We start from the raw sequence: 17,970 nt of genomic DNA, 5'->3' as shown, positions 1-17,970 counted from the left end.
AGTTTAAATTTTAAGTTTCTAAATTGACAGATATGATAGGACAAATTAACCCATTGGGCTCTTTAGCAGCGCCATGATGGATTCTTTGTTTTTGCTTTTAAACAGATGACCATGGTTTCCAGATCCACATAAATACTGCAGCAAGAGGTCGAGCAGCTTTAAGAGTTAAGATCTTAACTGCAGACTGTTGTGTGGTCACCTTTAAGAGTGATGTCCTTTAAGATCTCAGTATGTTAATGAGCTAAGCATCAGGACACAGTCATATGGCTACTTTCCAGATTCACTCTGTAACTGTAACACCAAGAGGTCAGTTCTGTTAATAGTTAGCTCTGTACTGTATATATTAGTTAGCTGTTTGATAAACCTGTTTGAGATCTTCAGCAACCTGGACTCCACACATCTCATTTATGTTGCACTAGACAACATAAAAAGCTTCTTATTACATGGTGGCAGGTGTGGTGAGAAGACAAAATCCAAGATTGCAGACCGCAGGAAAACAGCTTTAAAAACTACCTACAGCTAAAAGAGAGAAAGCTAAAAGAAATAAACGTTGAAGAGCTTTCACTCACTCAGCTGAAGTTTAAAAAAAATAAAACCACTCAAGTGTGAAGAATTGCCTATTGAATGGCTATATAAACAAACAGACTAGAGTGCTGGAAGCTAGATAAACAGAAAGCACTTACAAACACTTGCTCCTGCCAATCAAAGTAGCCAAAAGAGTTGTTTTAAAGGGGAAACAAGTACAGTGTCATAAAGCAAGTTCTTAAAGCAAATAGTAAAGCAAAAGAACAGCAGAATGATGGATACCAATTTTCCCAGCATGAACTGGAAAGCTTTGGATATACTATCCGAGTTCAAACTGTTCCAACAGAGAATGCAATTACGCTTTACAGACCAATTAATTGTAGAACCAGAAAAACAGGCTGTGAAAATAATGATAGCAATTGGGAAATGGGGGATTGCACAGAATCAATACTTCTGGATTATCTGAACAGGATCAGAAAGATCCCACAAAGATATGAAAAGTGCTGGAAGATCAAGTCAGATTAAGAGTAAATTTTAGAATTCACCACATAGAATTGATCTCCTACATGCAACAGACACAGGAATCAATAGACCAGTTCATTAGCAGGGCAACAAATGTGACTTCTCAGAAACTGAGCTGTCAGTCCGAATAATAGAGCTGGTGATTATATCATAACCCATTGAAGTGTTTCAGAAAGACCTCTTGGGGGGGAAAAAGAAAGGTCACAGCATTAATGCATTACTGGAAGATGGCAGTAGCTGGATAACAGTACCTGCAAGCACTAGGTTCAGCCAACAGGATTGGCCCCATAATCAGATCGAAAAGGGCAAGCAAGCTGTGTGGTAAGTGTGGTTGGTCCCACTCAGGACGAAGTTGTCCTGCATTTCTGCACCTAGAGAGTAGTGACATCATGTTGATGAAGTCCAGCAACTGGAAGCTTTCGCCACTATTAACATCACGTGCCCAAAGAAAGCTGGCAAACATACACTAAGGGTCAAGATTGACACTGGCACCAGTGCAAATATCCTACCAGGCTGAATACTTAAAGATATGCACTGGAGTCATTGGAAGTAAATGATATAACTGACAACAACCAAGTTATCTGCATATAGTGGCTCACCCATCCCTTGCAGTGGCAAACTAACACTGCAATGCAGCTATGGCAAGTCAGCATGGAAACCAAAAATGTTCTACCTAGTAGAAACGACCAGCGTGTAAGGACCTCAACATCATTACCATCCACAAGAGCATTGCCAAGAGGAAATCTCCAAGGACCGGAACCCACTTATGACTCTGACCACCCAACAACAGCACAAATATGCCACCACTCCACTTCTGCTCTATCGAGAACTGCCAGCACCACAACGAGCCAGAATGGACAGATATCTCCATGAGACCCGAGTACTCTTCTCCTAACAAGTCCTCGACCGTGATCCCCAAGCCTTGAGATGCAGAGGATGAGGAGAGGCAATGTCCTGAGGAGGCAGAGGAGGAATGAGTTGAAGCATTGTCTGTAGGATCTTCGCAATGAGGCGCAGGAGATTTCCAAGAATGACAAGGCCCCAAATGCGGTCATCTTGATAAAAGCATCAGACTATGTTAGCAGGCTGAAGGCAGAGTAACAGAAACTGAATTCAGACAGGGAGAACCTTCAGAAAGAACAGCAACAGATGAGATGCAAACTCCCCGAGCAAGAGTTGTCAAGCCACCAAGATGATTTATGGATTTTTGAGCCTCTATATCTGTAAACTTCACAATCTCTATATCTATGTAAATAATTTTGATGTCATCTAATTTCATACTTTTCGCTTTTAGCATATGGGACTGATATTTGAAAAGAAGGGGAATGTTGTGTGATTGCCTTTCAGAGTGATGTCCCTTTAAGATCTCAGTATGCTAATGAGCTAAGCACCAGGGCACAGTCATGTAATGACTTTTCAGATTACTCTGTAACTGTAACACCAGGAGGCCAGTTCTTTTCATAGTTAGCTTTGTACTGTATTTATTAGTTAGCTGTTTAATAAACCTGTTTGAGATCTTCAGCAACCTGGACTCCACGCATCTCATTTATGTTGCACCAGACAACAGAAAAAGCTTTTCATTACACAGGCGGCCAATGTCACAGCAGGGTAATGATTTGAACTAAAGACTTTAACCTATTTAGAGTGATTGGCTATCTTCAGAGACAAAGAACTCGAGAGGTGTAGTTATTAATTAAGAGTTCTGTCTTTAATGTAAAACTACCAAGCCTTAATATCATTGCTTATGAGATTGGAATTGATACAATAAATTGATATGAGCTTCTATTTCAAGCACGTGAGAAAGGGAAAGTTTACTGAAGTTTAATGGGATAATTAAATTTTCATTAAAAGGAACTAATGAAAAGCAGTCTAGGTGGTTCCTGAGTATAAAGGAATAAAGTTTCTTTTGGGGAGAAATAAAATTGAAGATTGACAAAAGCATTTGAATTTGGGGAAATTTTGAAATGATAAAATGTCAGACACAATCTAACGCTACTTTTGAGAAATAAAAGACTGTCTAAAATAAAGAACAGACAAACAAAATGTGTTAATGCCTGGAATCAAGTGGAAATGCTGGATTTCAGTTTTAAAGACCTTATCAGAATATTGTTTTGGACCGTAATGTTTCGCCAGGCCTCATGAATGAGGTAGAATGGTAATTGATAGCATGCCACTAAGAATAGCGATAGAGACAGAAAAATCATGCCACCAAACAGGAATTGGAAAATTTAACTTCGGTGCAATTCAACTAGAGGTTTCCCAATTAGCCACAGGAATGACAGATGTGGAGCCAGGTGATGGTATGAAACTATGTGAGGGTTGGTGTGTTGGAACAAAAACAAGAAATGCTGGATTCACTCAGCAGGTCTGGCAGTATCTGTGGAAAGAGAAGCAGAGTTAACGTTTCGGGTCAGTGACCCTTCTTCGGATTTCCAGCATCCGCAGTATTTTGCTTTTATTTTGGTGATTTGGAACCCTGTTCAAGGGATTGTACAGCATAGTGGATAAGGCTGGCGTACGGTATATGTGGTTCAGTTGCCAAAGTTAAATAGATTAGGGATAGTTCTGATTTGAAGGATATTGCACCATGATGTTTATCATGAGGTGATTCCTGTAATATTGGGCTGAAGTTTATGAGTGCACTGCAAATCGCGGTGGTGCACTCTGATTTTGACGGTCTGCCCGTGCGGATCCTCCGTTGCTGAGCCGCTGCGATATTTCACATGAGGGATCATATAGGTGGAGGGGGTGGAGCGGCTGCCCCCGATGATGTGGAGGGGGCGACCACTCTGTCCTTGGCAACGCCGTCCGGAGCCACTGCCCACGCATCGGCACCATTTTTAAAGGGCTTCAAGGCAGTTGTAAACATTGAAAGATGCTGCCACACTGAAATGAGAAATAAAATTTTAGTGAAACTTTAATCCCCTTCCTCACCCACCCCCACTGAGTTATGTAGAGGCTTACCCATTAAGGTGCAGGGATTGTTCTGTGTATCCAGATTGCATTGACAGGATGGCACAATGAGAAGCAGGACTTTCCATCCAAAAATCATATAAGTCTTGTTGCAAGGCACTAATATATAATACTAAGACAGTGCAGAGAAAAGTGTCTCTAGAAAGAAGGTCGTTGGACCATAAAATGTTTTGTCCAAGGAAATGGTTGAATCAGATACCATGGCCCAGGAATTTGATGACGTTGCACCTGTTTCACAGGCACTAAACAGGCAGCTAAGCCTTCAATATGCTGGGCAGAAAGCCTTATTGGCGAAGTCAAAAAGTGTAGGCATCAAGCACCTGCACCTAAAACAGGCATCGGGCCCTTTCCATTTGAACATAAGGGGCCTAATACCTGTTTGAGGTCCACCTCCCTCTGCCCCTCCACCACCCTGCGATCAGGAAAAAACAAAAGGTAAAATTGTAACAAAAAAGTCCTCATACTCCTTCCAACCACACATTGATACTGTGGACCACTGTCAGCCACTGTTCTCACACATTGCGATTGTTGTCTCAAAAAAAGATAGAAAGGCTAGCATTTATTTAGCATCTTTCATGACTACCAGACGTCTCAAAGCACTTCCTACCTCCCCTGGACCATCACCCCACCACCGAACATAAAGCTACTGTCCACAGGACTGTTACTGACCTCATCTCCTCTGGAGAGTTTCCCTCTACAGCTTCCAACCTCATAGTCCCACAACCCCGTCAGCCTGCTTCTACCTCCTTCCTATAATCCATAAACAGGACTGTCCTGGCAGATCTATTGTCTCTCAGCCTGAACTTGCCCCACTGAACCTATCTCTTCCTATCTTGAATGTATATCTTCTCCCCTGGTCCAGTCTCTTCCCACCTACATTGATGACTCTTCTGATGCCCTACATCATTTTGACAATTTTCAGTTTCCTGGCCCTAACCGCCTCCTCTTCACGATGGACGTCCAATCTCTTTACACCTCCACCCCCACCCACTCCGACCCCACCAGGACGGTTTGAGGGCTCTCTGCTTCTTCCTTGAACAGAGGCTCAACCAGTCCCCATCCACCACAACCCTCCTCCGCTTGGCTGAACCTGTTCTCACATTGAACAACTTCTCCTTCAACTCCACTCACTTCCTTCAAGTAAAAGGGGTTGCTATGGGTACCCGCATGGATCCTAGTTATGCCTGTCTTTTTGTGGGATATGTCAAACATTCTTTGTTCCAGTCCTACTCAGGCTCCCTCCCCCAACTCTTTTTCCAGTACATTGATGACTGTATAGGTGCCGTTTCCTGCTCCCGCCCCGAACTGGAAAACTTTATCAACTTTGCTTCTAATTTCTACCCTTCTCTCACCTTTACATGGTCCATCTCCAACAATTCCCTTCCCTTCCTCGACTTCTCTGTCTCCATCTCTGGTGATAGGCTGTCCACTAATATTCATTATAAGCTGACCGACTCCCACAGCTACCTCGACTACACTTCTTCACACCATGCCTCCTGTAAGGACTCCATTCCATTCTCTCAGTTTCTCCGGCGCCGACACATCTGCTCTGATGATGCAACCTTTCATGACAGCACTTCTTTTTTCCTCAGCCAAGGATTCCCCCCCAATGTGGTTGACAGGGCCCTCAACTGTATCTGGCCCATTTCCCGCACCTCTACCCTCACCTCTTCCCCTCCCTCCCAGAACCGCGACAGGGTTCCCCTTGTCCTCACTTTCCACCCCACCAGCCTCCACATCCAAAGGATCATAGAACATAGAACATAGAACAGTACAGCACAGTACAGGCCCTTCGGCCCACGATGTTGTGCCGACCCTTTAACCTACTCTAAGATCAAACTACCTACATACCCTTCATTCTACTATCATCCATGTACCTATCCAAGAGTCGCTTAAATGCCCCTAATGTATCTGCTTCGACTACCACCGCTGGCAGTGCATTCCACGCACCCACCACTCTCTGTGTAAAGAACCTACCTCTGACATCTCCCCTAAACCTTCCTCCAATCACCTTAAAATTATGCCCCCTGGTGATAGCCCTTTCCGCCCTGGGAAAAAGTCTCTGGCTATCCACTCTATCTATGCCTCTCATCATCTTGTACACCTCTATCAAGTTACCTCTCATCCTTCTTCGCTTTAATGAGAAAAGCCCTAGCTCCCTCAACCTTTCTTCATAAGACATGCCCTCCAGTCCGGGCAGCATCCTGGTAAATCTCCTCTGCACCCTCTCTAAAGCTTCCACATCCTTCCTATAATGAGGCGACCAGAACTGAACACAATATTCCAAGTGCGGTCTAACCAGGGCTTTATAGAGCTGCAGCATAACCTCGCGGCTCTTAAACTCAATCCCCCTGTTAATGAAAGCCAACACCCCATACGCCTTCTTAACAACCCTATCAACTTGGGTGGCAACTTTGAGGGATCTATGGACGTGGACCCCAAGATCCCTCTGTTCCTCCACACTGCCAAGAATCCTGTCTTTAAGCCTGTATTCTGCATTCAAATTCGACCTTCCAAAATGAATCACTTCACACTTTTCCAGGTTGAACTCCATCTGCCACTTCTCAGCCCAGCTCTGCATCCTGTCAATGTCCCATTGCAACCTACAACAGCCCTCCACACTAACCACAACTCCAGCAACCTTTGTGTCATCGGCAAACTTACGAACCCAGCCTTCCACTTCCTCATCCAAGTCATTATAAAAATCACAAAGAGCAGAGGTCCCAGAACAGATCTCTACGGAACACCACTGATCACCGAGCTCCAGGCTGAATACTTTCCATCTACTACCACCCTCTGTCTTCTTTGGGCCAGCCAATTCTGTATCCAGACAGCCAAATTTCCCTGTATCCCATGCCTCCTTACTTTCTGAATGAGCCTACCATGGGGAACCTTATCAAACGCCTTGCTAAAATCCATGTACACCACATCCACTGCTCTTCCTTCATCAATGTGTTTTGTCACATCCTCAAAGAATTCAATAAGGCTTGTGAGGCATGACCTGCCCCTCACAAAGCCATGCTGACTATCTCTAATCAAACTATGCTTTTCCAAATAATCATAAATCCTGTCTCTCAGAATCCTCCCCAATAATTTGCCCACCACCAACGTAAGACTGACTGGTCTATAATTCCCAGGGTTATCCCTATTCCCTTTCTTGAACAAGGGAATAACATTTGCCACCCTCCAATCATCTGGTACCACTCCTGTGGACAGTGAGGATGCAAAGATCATCGCCAAAGGCGTGGCAATCTCTTCCCTCGCTTCCCGTTAAAACCTTGGGTATATCCCGTCTGGCCCCGGGGACTTATCTATCCTCATGTCTTTCAAAGTTTCCAGCACATCCTCCTTCTTAACATCAACCTGTTTGAGCATATCAGCCTGTTTCACGCTGTCCTCACAAATGACAAGGTCCCTCTCACTAGTGAATACTGAAGCAAAGTATTCATTTAGGACCTCCCCTACCTCCTCCGACTCCAGGCACAAGTTCCCTCCACTATCCCTGATCAGCCCTACCCTCACTCTGGCCATCCTCTTGTTCCTCACATAAGTGTAGAACGCCTTGGGATTTTCCTTAATCCTACCTGCCAAGACTTTTTCATGTCCCCTTCTAGCTCTCCTAAGTCCATTCTTCAGTTCCTTCCTGGTTACCTTGTAACCCTCTAGAGCCCTGTCTGATCCTTGCTTCCTCAACCTTAAGTAAGCTTCCTTCTTCCTCTTGACTAGCTGTTCCACATCTCTTGTCATCCAAGGTTCCTTCACCCTACCATCCCTTCCATGTCTCATCGGGACAAACCTTTCCAGCAGTCGCAGCAAGTGCTCCCTAAACAACCTCCACATTTCTGTCGTGCATTTCCCTGAGAACATCTGTTCCCAATTTAAGCTCCCCAGTTCCTGCCTAATAGCATTGTAATTCCCCCTCCACCAATTAAATATTTTCCCATCCCGTCTGCTCCTATCCCTCTCCATGACTATAGTAAAGGTCAGGGAGTTGTGATCACTATCACCGAACTGCTCTCCCACCGAGAGATCTGCCACCTGGCCTGGTTCGTTGCCAAGCACCAAATCCAACATAGCCTCCCCTCTAGTCGGCCTATCTACATATTGAGTCAGGAAACCTTCCTGGACACACCTGACAAAATCTGCTCCATCCAAACTATTTGCACTAAGGAGGTTCCAATCAATATTAGGGAAGTTGAAGTCACCCATGACAACCTTTTTTTTTCTAAAAAAAACAACCCTGTTACTTCTGCACCTTTCCAAAATCTGCCTCCCAATCTGTTCCTCCGTGTCTCTGTTGCTATTGGGGGGGTCTATAGAAAACTCCCAACAAAGTGACTGCTCCTTTCCTGTTTCTGACTTCCACCCATAATGACTCAGTAGACAAACCCTCCTCGACGACCTCCCTTTCTGCAGCTGTGATACTATCCCTGATTAGCAATGCCACTCCCCCACCTCTTTTACCTCCCTCCCTATTCCTTTTGAAACATCTAAACCCCGGAACATCCAACATCCATTCCTGCCCCTGTGATATCCAAGTCTCCGTAATGGCCCGCAACATCGTAGCTCCAAGTACTGATCCATGCTCTAAATTCATCACCCTTATTCCTGACACTTCTTGCATTAAAATAGACACACTTCAACCCATCATACAAGCTGCAACTTTGCCCTGTCAACTGTCTAACCTTCCTCACAGACTCTCTGCACTCTGTATCTGCCTGTTCAACAGCTACCCCATCCACTGATCTGTAGCTCCGGTTCCCATCCCCCTGCCAAACTAGTTTACACCCTCCTGAAGAGCTCTAGCAAACCTCCCGCCCAGGATATTGGTGCCCCTCCAGTTCAGATGCAACCCGTCCTTCTTGTACAGGTCCCACCTTCCCCAGAAGATATATCAATGATCCACATATCTGAAGGCCTCCCTCCTACACCAGCTCTGTAGCCACGTGTTCAGCTGCACTTGCTCTCTGTTTCTAGTCTCACTAGCACGTGGCACTGGTATTAATCCTGAGATTACTATCCTGCTCGTCCTGCCTTTTAGCTTCCAACCTATCTCCCTATATTCGCTTTTCAGGTCCTCATCCCTTTTCCTAGCTATGTCATTGGTACCGATGTGTACCATGACTTCTGGCTGCTCCCCCTCCCCCTTAAGAATCCTGTAGACTCGATCCGAGACATCCCTGACCCTGGCACCCGGGAGGCAACAGACCATCCGGGAGTCTTGTTCGCGACCACAGAATCTCCTGTCTGTTCCTCTAACCATTGAATCTCCTATCACTATCGCTCTCCTATTCTCCCCCCTTCCCTTCTGAGCCCCAGAGCCAGGCTCAGTGCCAGAGACCTGGCCACTGTGGCTTTCCCCTGGTAGGTCGTCCCCCCCAACCATATCCAAAACAGTATACTTATTATTGAGGAGAACGGCCACAGGGGATCCCTGCACTGTGCACCTATTCCCTTTCCCTGCCCTGACGCTCACCCAGCTACCTTTATCCTGTAACTTAGGTGTCACTACTTCCCTATAACTGCTGTCTATCACCCCCTCAGCCTCCTGAATGATCCGAAGTTCATCCAGCTCCAGCTCCAGTTCCCTAACGCGGTCTGTGAGGAGCTGGAGTTGGGTGCACTTCTCACAGGTGAAGTCAGCAGCGACACAAGTGGTGACCCTTACCTCCCACATCCTGCAAGAGGAGCATGCAACTGTCCTAGCTTCCATCCCCTCTGCACTAAATTGACAAAAGAGATTTTTAAAAAAAAAGGAAAACCTTACCTTACCAAACCCTCCACACAAGAGTCCTTTTTTTTTTGGTTAGAGGAGGAGGATGGGTGGGAGACACTACACATGTAGTGTTTCGGGTTTAGCCACTGCCTGAATATATTAGTTCACTTACCCAGCAGTCCCCGTGCCTGCCGAATCACGAGGTAAGTACTTTATAGCTCAACTTACCTTCCCGGCTGTCCCCTGGCTCGCGCTGTCACCGCTCCCGCTGCTCAAATGGAAGAAAGAAATACCCACCAATCACTTACCAACTCTCCTGTGATGTCACACTTCAATTTTTGCTGGTCAAGCAGGTCCACAGAACAGAACAGAACAGAGCGTTCTCGCTGCTGCTTCTGGTCTCTGGCTTCGGCTCCATTTATCTCCCGGCTCCTCTCGCCTGTTCCCGCTCTCGCTGCTGCCGCTCACCATTTCTGCCACCTCCGGCGAGATGCCACTCCCAAACGCATCTTCCCCTCCCCTCCCCTGTCAGCTCTCCAAAGGGATCATGCCCTCCGTGACACCCTCATCCACTCCTCCAATATGCCCAAAACCTCATCCCCTTCCCACAGCATCTTCCCATGCAATCACAGGAGGTGTAAAACCTACACTTTTACCTTCTCTCCCCTCACTATCCCAGGCCCCAAACACTTCTTTCAGGTGAAGCAGCAATTTACTTGTACTTCTTTCAATGTAGTATGCTGTATTCACTGTTCACAATGTGGTCTCCTCTACACAAGGGAGACCAAACGCAGACTGGGTGACCGCTTTGCGGAACAGCTCCACTCAGTCCGCAAGCATGACCCTGAGCTTCCAGTTGCTTGCCATTTCATGCCCACATATCTGTTGGGCTTGCTGCAGTGTTCCAATGAACATCATCACAAGCTCGAGGAACAGCACCTCATTTACCAATTAGGCATGCTACAGCCTGCTGGACTAAACATTGAGTTCAATAATTTTAGAGCATGATGGGCCCCCACCTTTTTATTTTCAGTTTTTTTTCTTTTTTCTTTTATTTTATTTCGGATTGTTTCATCATTCATTTTTCTTACCATGTGCCTGCCCACTGTTTTTTTCATGTTTGTGCTTTGGGCCAGGGCTGTTCATTTTTCTGTCCATTAACACCCTCTCTGCACTAATACTTTGTCTTTCACCACACTATTAACATACCGTTTGCCTTTGCCCCATGACCTTCTGGCCAGTTATTCTCTGTGACCCTGTCCTATCAACACCTTGCCTTTTGTTATCTCTTGCCCCACCCCTGCTTTATTTGCTTAAAACCTATCACATTTCTAACCTTTGCCAGTTCTGATGAAGGGTCACTGACCTGAAACGTTAACTCTGCTTCTCTCTCCACAGATGCTGCCAGACCTGCTGAGTATTTCCAGCATTTCTTGTTTTTATTTCAGATTTCCAGCATCTGCAGTATTTTGCTTTTATATTATTGTCTCAAAGCACTTTACAGCCACTGAAGTACTTTTGAAATGTAGTCACTTGCAATGTAGGGAATGTGGCAGCCAATTTGTACTCAACAAACTCCCACAGAGTGATGATGACCAGATAAACTTTTTTTGTGAGGTTGATTGAGGGATAACTCCCCTGTTCTTTTTTGAAATAGTGCCATGAAATCTTTTAGGTCCACCTGAGAGGGCAGACAAGCCTCAGTTTAAGGTCACATCTAAAAGATGAAAGCCTCAACTCCCTTGTTGATCATGTCTCAACTCCTTCCAATCGCTGCCGCATCTCCCTGCCCAATCATTGCCTTGTCGCCCATTCTGATGTCGATGTCCCAACCCCCCATTCCAATTGCCCTATTGATCATCATTTGGTCACCCATCTCCATTCCAAATCCTCTTTATATTGCCAGTTGCTGTTGGTAATGGTAACCCGAAATTCAAAGCCTCTTCCCCAGTGAGCTGCCAAGAAATACCACATAGGAGACTTATAAAGAAGATGGAAACTGATGGAAATAAGAGAAAGTGGCAGTGTGGATACAAAATTGAATCAGTGACAGGAAGTAAAGGGTGGTGGAGTATGAAAGTTTGTTAGGCAGTTTTCAGTAGTGTCCCCAATGGTCATTTCTGGGTCTATTACTTATTTTTTTAGAGATACAGCACTGAAACAGGCCCTTCAGCCAACCGAGTCTGTGCCGACCATCAACCACCCATTTATACTAATCCTACATTAATCCCATATTCCCCTACCACCTACCTATACTAGGGGCAATTTATAATGGCCAATTTACCTATCAACCTGCAAGTCTTTGGCTGCGGGAGGAAACCGGAGCACACGGAGGAAACCCACGCGGTCACAGGGAGAACTTGCAAACTCCGCACAGGCAGGACCCAGAATTGAACCCGGGTTGCTGGAGTTGTGAGGCTGCAGTGCTAACCACTGTGCCACTGTGCCACCCTTTTCAATTTTTATAAATGGCCTAGACTCAGATGTACTAACCACCTTGAGCAAAACTCATGCTAAATCTTTCAAATAATGTTGTGATGGAACATACAATGGAATCACGAAAACTTACAACAAAGAAGGAGGCATCCAGTCCATTGTGTCCGTGCTTGCTCTTTGAAAGAGCAGTTGCGCTTAGTCCCACATCCCCAGAGATGAAAACTTGCTATGTCGAATGCTAATTTTTTTAAATCCACCAGCTGGAAACCTGAATTTTTTTTTAAAGAAACAGGTAAAAGGTGACTTTTCTAGCAGCTAAGATGACCACCACAATTTGCATCATTATACCCTACATTCCAATGCTTCATGGTGGAGGCGAGTTGTCTGCCCATTCCCCTCAAGAACAATAACCTGGGGATTTGAGTGAACTACCTGTCCTGCTTCCATTGGCAAGACATTAAGGCAATCACTTGGGATATTAAACTGGTGGAGATGAACGAATAAAACCTAATCACTGGAACAATGGGACCCTGGTTGAGAGGAGGGAATTCCTAGACATGGTCTGACTAAATTGCAAGAGGGAATACACACTGATAGCCATCATGTTGAATCACTGTGTGACAGTCATTGACAGGCCCACTATCTGAGTGTTTAAGCTGGTGTTTTCTCTGCAGCAACCAAGACAAGCAGCTCGACACTGACAAGAGAAGACCCAAGCGGGGTCCCTCCTGCCTCTCTCCAGTCCACCCTACAAGCTTTGAAACCTGTCTGCTCGCCATAACCACTTAGGTCTATCACTGCTGCAGACAGAGACCCCCTGAAGGAAATTATCCACATCGCTGTCCCCTGGAGAACCACCTGTGGGCCACATCTGCAAACTGAAAGCCTCAGGATCCCTGAATTCAGCCTGAGGCCTGCCAAGTCACCAGCCTACACAGACTGTATACCCCTTTTTATTGCTCCAGACTCTAATCTGGCCAATCTCTCCTTCCCCGCTGTGTAATCTATTTGTGTATGTGGATGAACCTTGAGTGATATGTGTGTGTGTGTGTGTGTGAAAGTTGGAGCGTAGTTTATTATTTTACTTAGATCAGTTTAAGTACAATAAAGCTAACCTTTTTCTTTATTAAACTCAAGAAAATCTGTCCAATTGGTTCTTTTATGATTATAGCATGCAAATAATTAAACACTCACTGAATTGGCAAGTATATCAATTTAAAAAAAGAAATAAACCTCTTGTGGTTAAACAAGGAGAGGGACAAGAGGGGAGCCCTTCAACCCCTCCTCACCTGATCATAACACCCACTTTTTTCCATTACCCTGTAAGTTCCTAAATGCACAAACCTGTACAATCCCTTTTAAATTATTTGCAAAATCAACTACCACTATCTTTTCAGTTGCAGCGTTCCAGATCCCAACAAATACGTGACTGCAAAAAAAAATCCCCTCATCTGCCATTTGATCTTTTGTCAAAGATTTTGAAGCTATGGTCTCTAGTTACTGACCCACTCACCAGAAGGAACCATTTTTCTCTATCTGCTCTATAAAAATCTCTCAGCATCTTGAAAACCTTTAGTAAATCAGCTTTTAACTTTTTTTGTTCCAGGTATGTATTAAAAACTTTCACCACTAAAGTCATACTATTATCAAATTTCACTACCAAAGGCATACCAATTATAAACAGTAAGCTAAGGATAAAGATTTATCATTCCTCAGTTTCTTTCCCTGACTGCTTTTGATATGCCCTTGTTGCTATTATTGTCATCGTTATTACCAGGTGAGAAAGCTGTCTAGGGGTTTTTACTGTCTTCACCTGGACTTCTTGTAACAGGGTTTAATTTTAAACACTCTGGGTTTTGAGCTCCCCCTTTGTAAATCCTTGTTCACAGCTGTCCAATTATAAGGCAAAGAAATTAGCACAAATAGGCCTTCTTAGGTTTAAAGAAGAAAAGAGAAATGTATTATACCTTGAACATGCAACACACACATGCAAATGGGAACAGAAAAGAGCAGAAGAAAAATAAAATGGAGAGGTTTGAGGCAATTTCAGAAGAGTTTCTTGTTTACTGTCCTGTGTTTCCAGCTCGCCATGGAGTCCTTACTTTTTGTTGGGGCCCAGTATTCTTCTTAAACCTTGTTCACTGTGGGAGACTTTTCTCTCTTAGTGTTCGTATGTATTCAATGGTTTCCAATGCTGGTGTGAGCGAGATGAGAGCAGACAGGAGAGAGACGTTGTCAAACCAGGAGTCAGGAGCTTTCTGCCTTCAAATCTGTGGCAAGTTCAAAAAACCAACAGTCAGCTAGTCATGTGACTAAAACTGGTCTGACCACTTCATCTGTGCATTGAGGAAGCAAAGACTTGGTCCCTTTGTTCCAACACAGTTTGTTACCATGCAAATGTCTTTCCAGTCAGGGGCTTGAAATGTTAAGTTTTAATGTTCATGCGTGCCTCAGTGATGGCAGGAGTGGGGTTTGCCTGACATCATAAATAACAAAAATGAAACCTGTTTTCCATTTGAATGAATCATGATGGAATGTTAATTATGCCTAAAGCAATCTTTAATTGTTTTCCACGTTGCAACTCACATTTATCACAACAGGAGACTTCAATGATATTCAAACTATTGGGGATTACTGCCAATTGTCAGTTCCTGTGGGGAGCAAAGATATTGTCTGGAATTTTATCGCACCGCTTAAAATAAGTTTGGAGCTGGGGGTGGGGGCGAGGGGGCGGGGTGCCATAAAATGTGAGCAGAACATATTTGGCCACAAGTCCAATGTGTTTGTGTCACTTCCAGATTTTACCAATGGCGGCAAGCACGGAGGACGGACGTCGCACATTGACACAGCAGGAAAGCGATTAGGTATTTAAAAGACTGATTAACTTAAATGTTATGGCGTATTTCTGATTTTACTGATAACACATGGGAATCATGGGCTTCAGAGCCTCACCTGGTTAAAGGAAGCAGCACAGAAGTGGAGCTCAATTCTGGCTCTCTCAGCCAGCCATCAAGAGAGCCAGCATGCCATGACAAGGAGGATGGTGCACAGAGGGCATTGTCAGATGATGACAGGAGGAGGGTGAAGGTCTCACCACTGAGGGGGCATGCTGCCAGGGTGACATAGGGGCAGTGGCACTTGCTCCAAAGAAATAAATCAGGGAAAGGTTGGTGGGGAAGCTGGCTGGATAAAAGGCCTAGGATGAGGAGATAGGCTATCTGCCATGGGCCTCATCCACCTAGGCATCGAGACCCCAGTTGATCAGAAGGAGCAGCTCAATGGGAGGGAGGTCCAGGCACTGGTGGGGGCACATCAGGAGGGAGTCCAGCCCTCAAGTGGGCACACCGGAGAAATGCACAGAGGAGCACACCAACTGCCTCCTGTTGCAGAAGAGGCTATCCCCAAGAGAAAGTATATTGTCTGAGGCTGAACTATCTCCAGATATCCGAGCGGCAGTATCAGTGAAGACTGTAGCTCTGCAGGGAGGCAGTCACTGATCTCTGCAGGACAAGCTGAGATTCATGGGGGTTGGTGGACTCCCAATGCCAGTGGCTCTGAAGATAACAGTGGCTCTCAGCTTCTACACCTCCGGATCTTTCCAGAGATCCACTAGGAACATGTGTGGGATCCCCCAGTCTACAGCCCTACACACTTTCAAGAATATGGTTGTCCAACCTTTTCGCGTTGGGGGGCCACATTACAATTTCAGTCTTACATAGGGGACCAGTGAGACAATTTTGGAAAGATAAAGCCATTAAAATGTATTTTACTATTCATCAAAACAGCAACAAATGTACATTTTTGTGAAGAAACTTTCAATGAGAAGACTAATTTATTGACATACTTTCTCTTCATTATGTTGGACGCGAATACCTGGCATTTCTTTTCTTTCATAAGTAGTCAATGTTTGCCCATACGCTTGTAGCAATGTGGAGTATTCTGGATAGATTCCATTCTGTCAGGAGTAATCTTGATTGTGCTCTCTCCCTCCTCTCTCGCTCTGTACCCCCCTCTCTCTATCGCCCTCTCTCGCTTCCCCCTCTCTCTCTGTCCCTCTCTCTCTCACTCTGTTCCCCCCCTCTCTCTGTCTCCATTTCTCTCTCTCTCTCTCTGTCCCCATTTCTCTCTCTCTCTGTCCCTCTTTCTCTCTCTCTGACCCCCCTCTCCCTCTGACAGTTGCAGAGAGTGGGAATGCTCAGCAGATAGTTGATCGGTTGTTTTTTAAAATCGCAAGTCAGTTTGACAGCTGACAGGTACTCGGTGCGAGAACAGCAGTTTCCCAACTTCGGACAGATTTGGGGTATTCTGGCGGGCTTTTAAAAAACTCTGAATTTGTCTGAAGTTGGAAACTGCTGTTTCTGCTGTCAGTTTTGAAACTGACTTCGGATTTTTTTTAAAAAGCCGGTCTGCAAGAAGAAGACACAGAGAAATTTCTCATCTTCAGTCATGGACCCCTGGCAAGAATGAGGAATGGCCCAGGGTACAATTGATGTCTGTGAGCTGGATGGAAACCTTTGGCAGGCCAGATTCTGGTCTCTGGGCTGTATGTTGGACAACCCTGTTCAAGAATGAATACTGGGAGACAAGGGCTACCCACTAAAAACGTGACTGCACACACCTGTGTAGAGCTCATGTACATATGTAGAAGATAGGTACAGCATCTGCCACGGGTCAACACGAGCAATCATTGAGTAGGCCATTTGATATTTGAAGATGTAATTCAGGTTCCTGGATTGATACACTGAATGGTCTTATGTATCGTGGTGGTCTGCTGTCCACTGCACAACCTGGTGCTGCAAACGGGAGATGGTGTTGAATAAAGAGGACATCATCGATCGTGGTGCCTCCTCTGACAATGAGGATGTGGAAGAGGCTGCTGACCAGGCGATGTCAGGTGAGGGACTCCTTGGACTATGGGAAAGGCGCAATGTGATGCACGCAAGGGAGGCTTGGGACACGGTAATACACAGCTGTTTATTGTGTCCCTAAGCCCTTTCAGAAACATTCCATTACAGCCTTACCTTTATGCGGCCCTGCTCTCACTTTCTTCATTTTGCACTCCATCACACCTGTGCCCAGGTGTACAGCACACATTGGCAAGGCTGATGAGGCTGACCAGACATGGCTCAGTCCATCGCTTCCTGCCTATTGAGTGAGCAAGTAGTATAAGATCACACAGGAGAGTAAGAATTGGCAGAAGAAGTAACAACAGTGAATGAAAGATTTATTGAGCAACAGAACAGAAACAAGGCTTTACATCTAAATACTCAAAACACCAGTGAACCTCAAGTCCAGCTAGGTCCTCTTCTTAACTATCTTACACATGCTCCTATGTGGTGCTTCTCCTGCACTTGCAACTGAGATGAAGGCAGGCTGCTGATTGTGCTGCCCCAGAGCTTGACGTGACCTTGGCGGCTGTCCTTGGGCTGCCTGAGGGCTGGAGGGCCCCGGCATGCTGAGGGGCTCCTGTGCAGAGGGGGGAGGCATTGAATAATGAGGACAGCTGCAATCGCGCTGCCTCATCCAATGATGAGGATTTGGAGGATCCTGCTAACCAGGCAATGGCAGATGAAGCACACCGGCATGCTGAGCGGCTTGTGCACAGGTGCAGGACCCTCCTCTGACATCTAGGCTACTCGAGGCGCTGGTGTCCCTGGCAGAGTGGCTGAGCAGCCTCTGTCCACAACAGGAGTGCCAGTAGACATGCCCTGGAGGCAGAACGCAGCTGCTCCTCCTCCCTTGCAAGGCAGCCTTATACCTTGCTGCGGACCTGAGATTGCCTGGGACCTGGTGGAGAA

Source organism: Heterodontus francisci, chromosome 1 (genome assembly GCF_036365525.1).
Source record: "Heterodontus francisci isolate sHetFra1 chromosome 1, sHetFra1.hap1, whole genome shotgun sequence".
NCBI classification, from domain to species: Eukaryota; Metazoa; Chordata; class Chondrichthyes; order Heterodontiformes; family Heterodontidae; genus Heterodontus; species Heterodontus francisci.
This window is presented reverse-complemented; position numbering follows the sequence as displayed.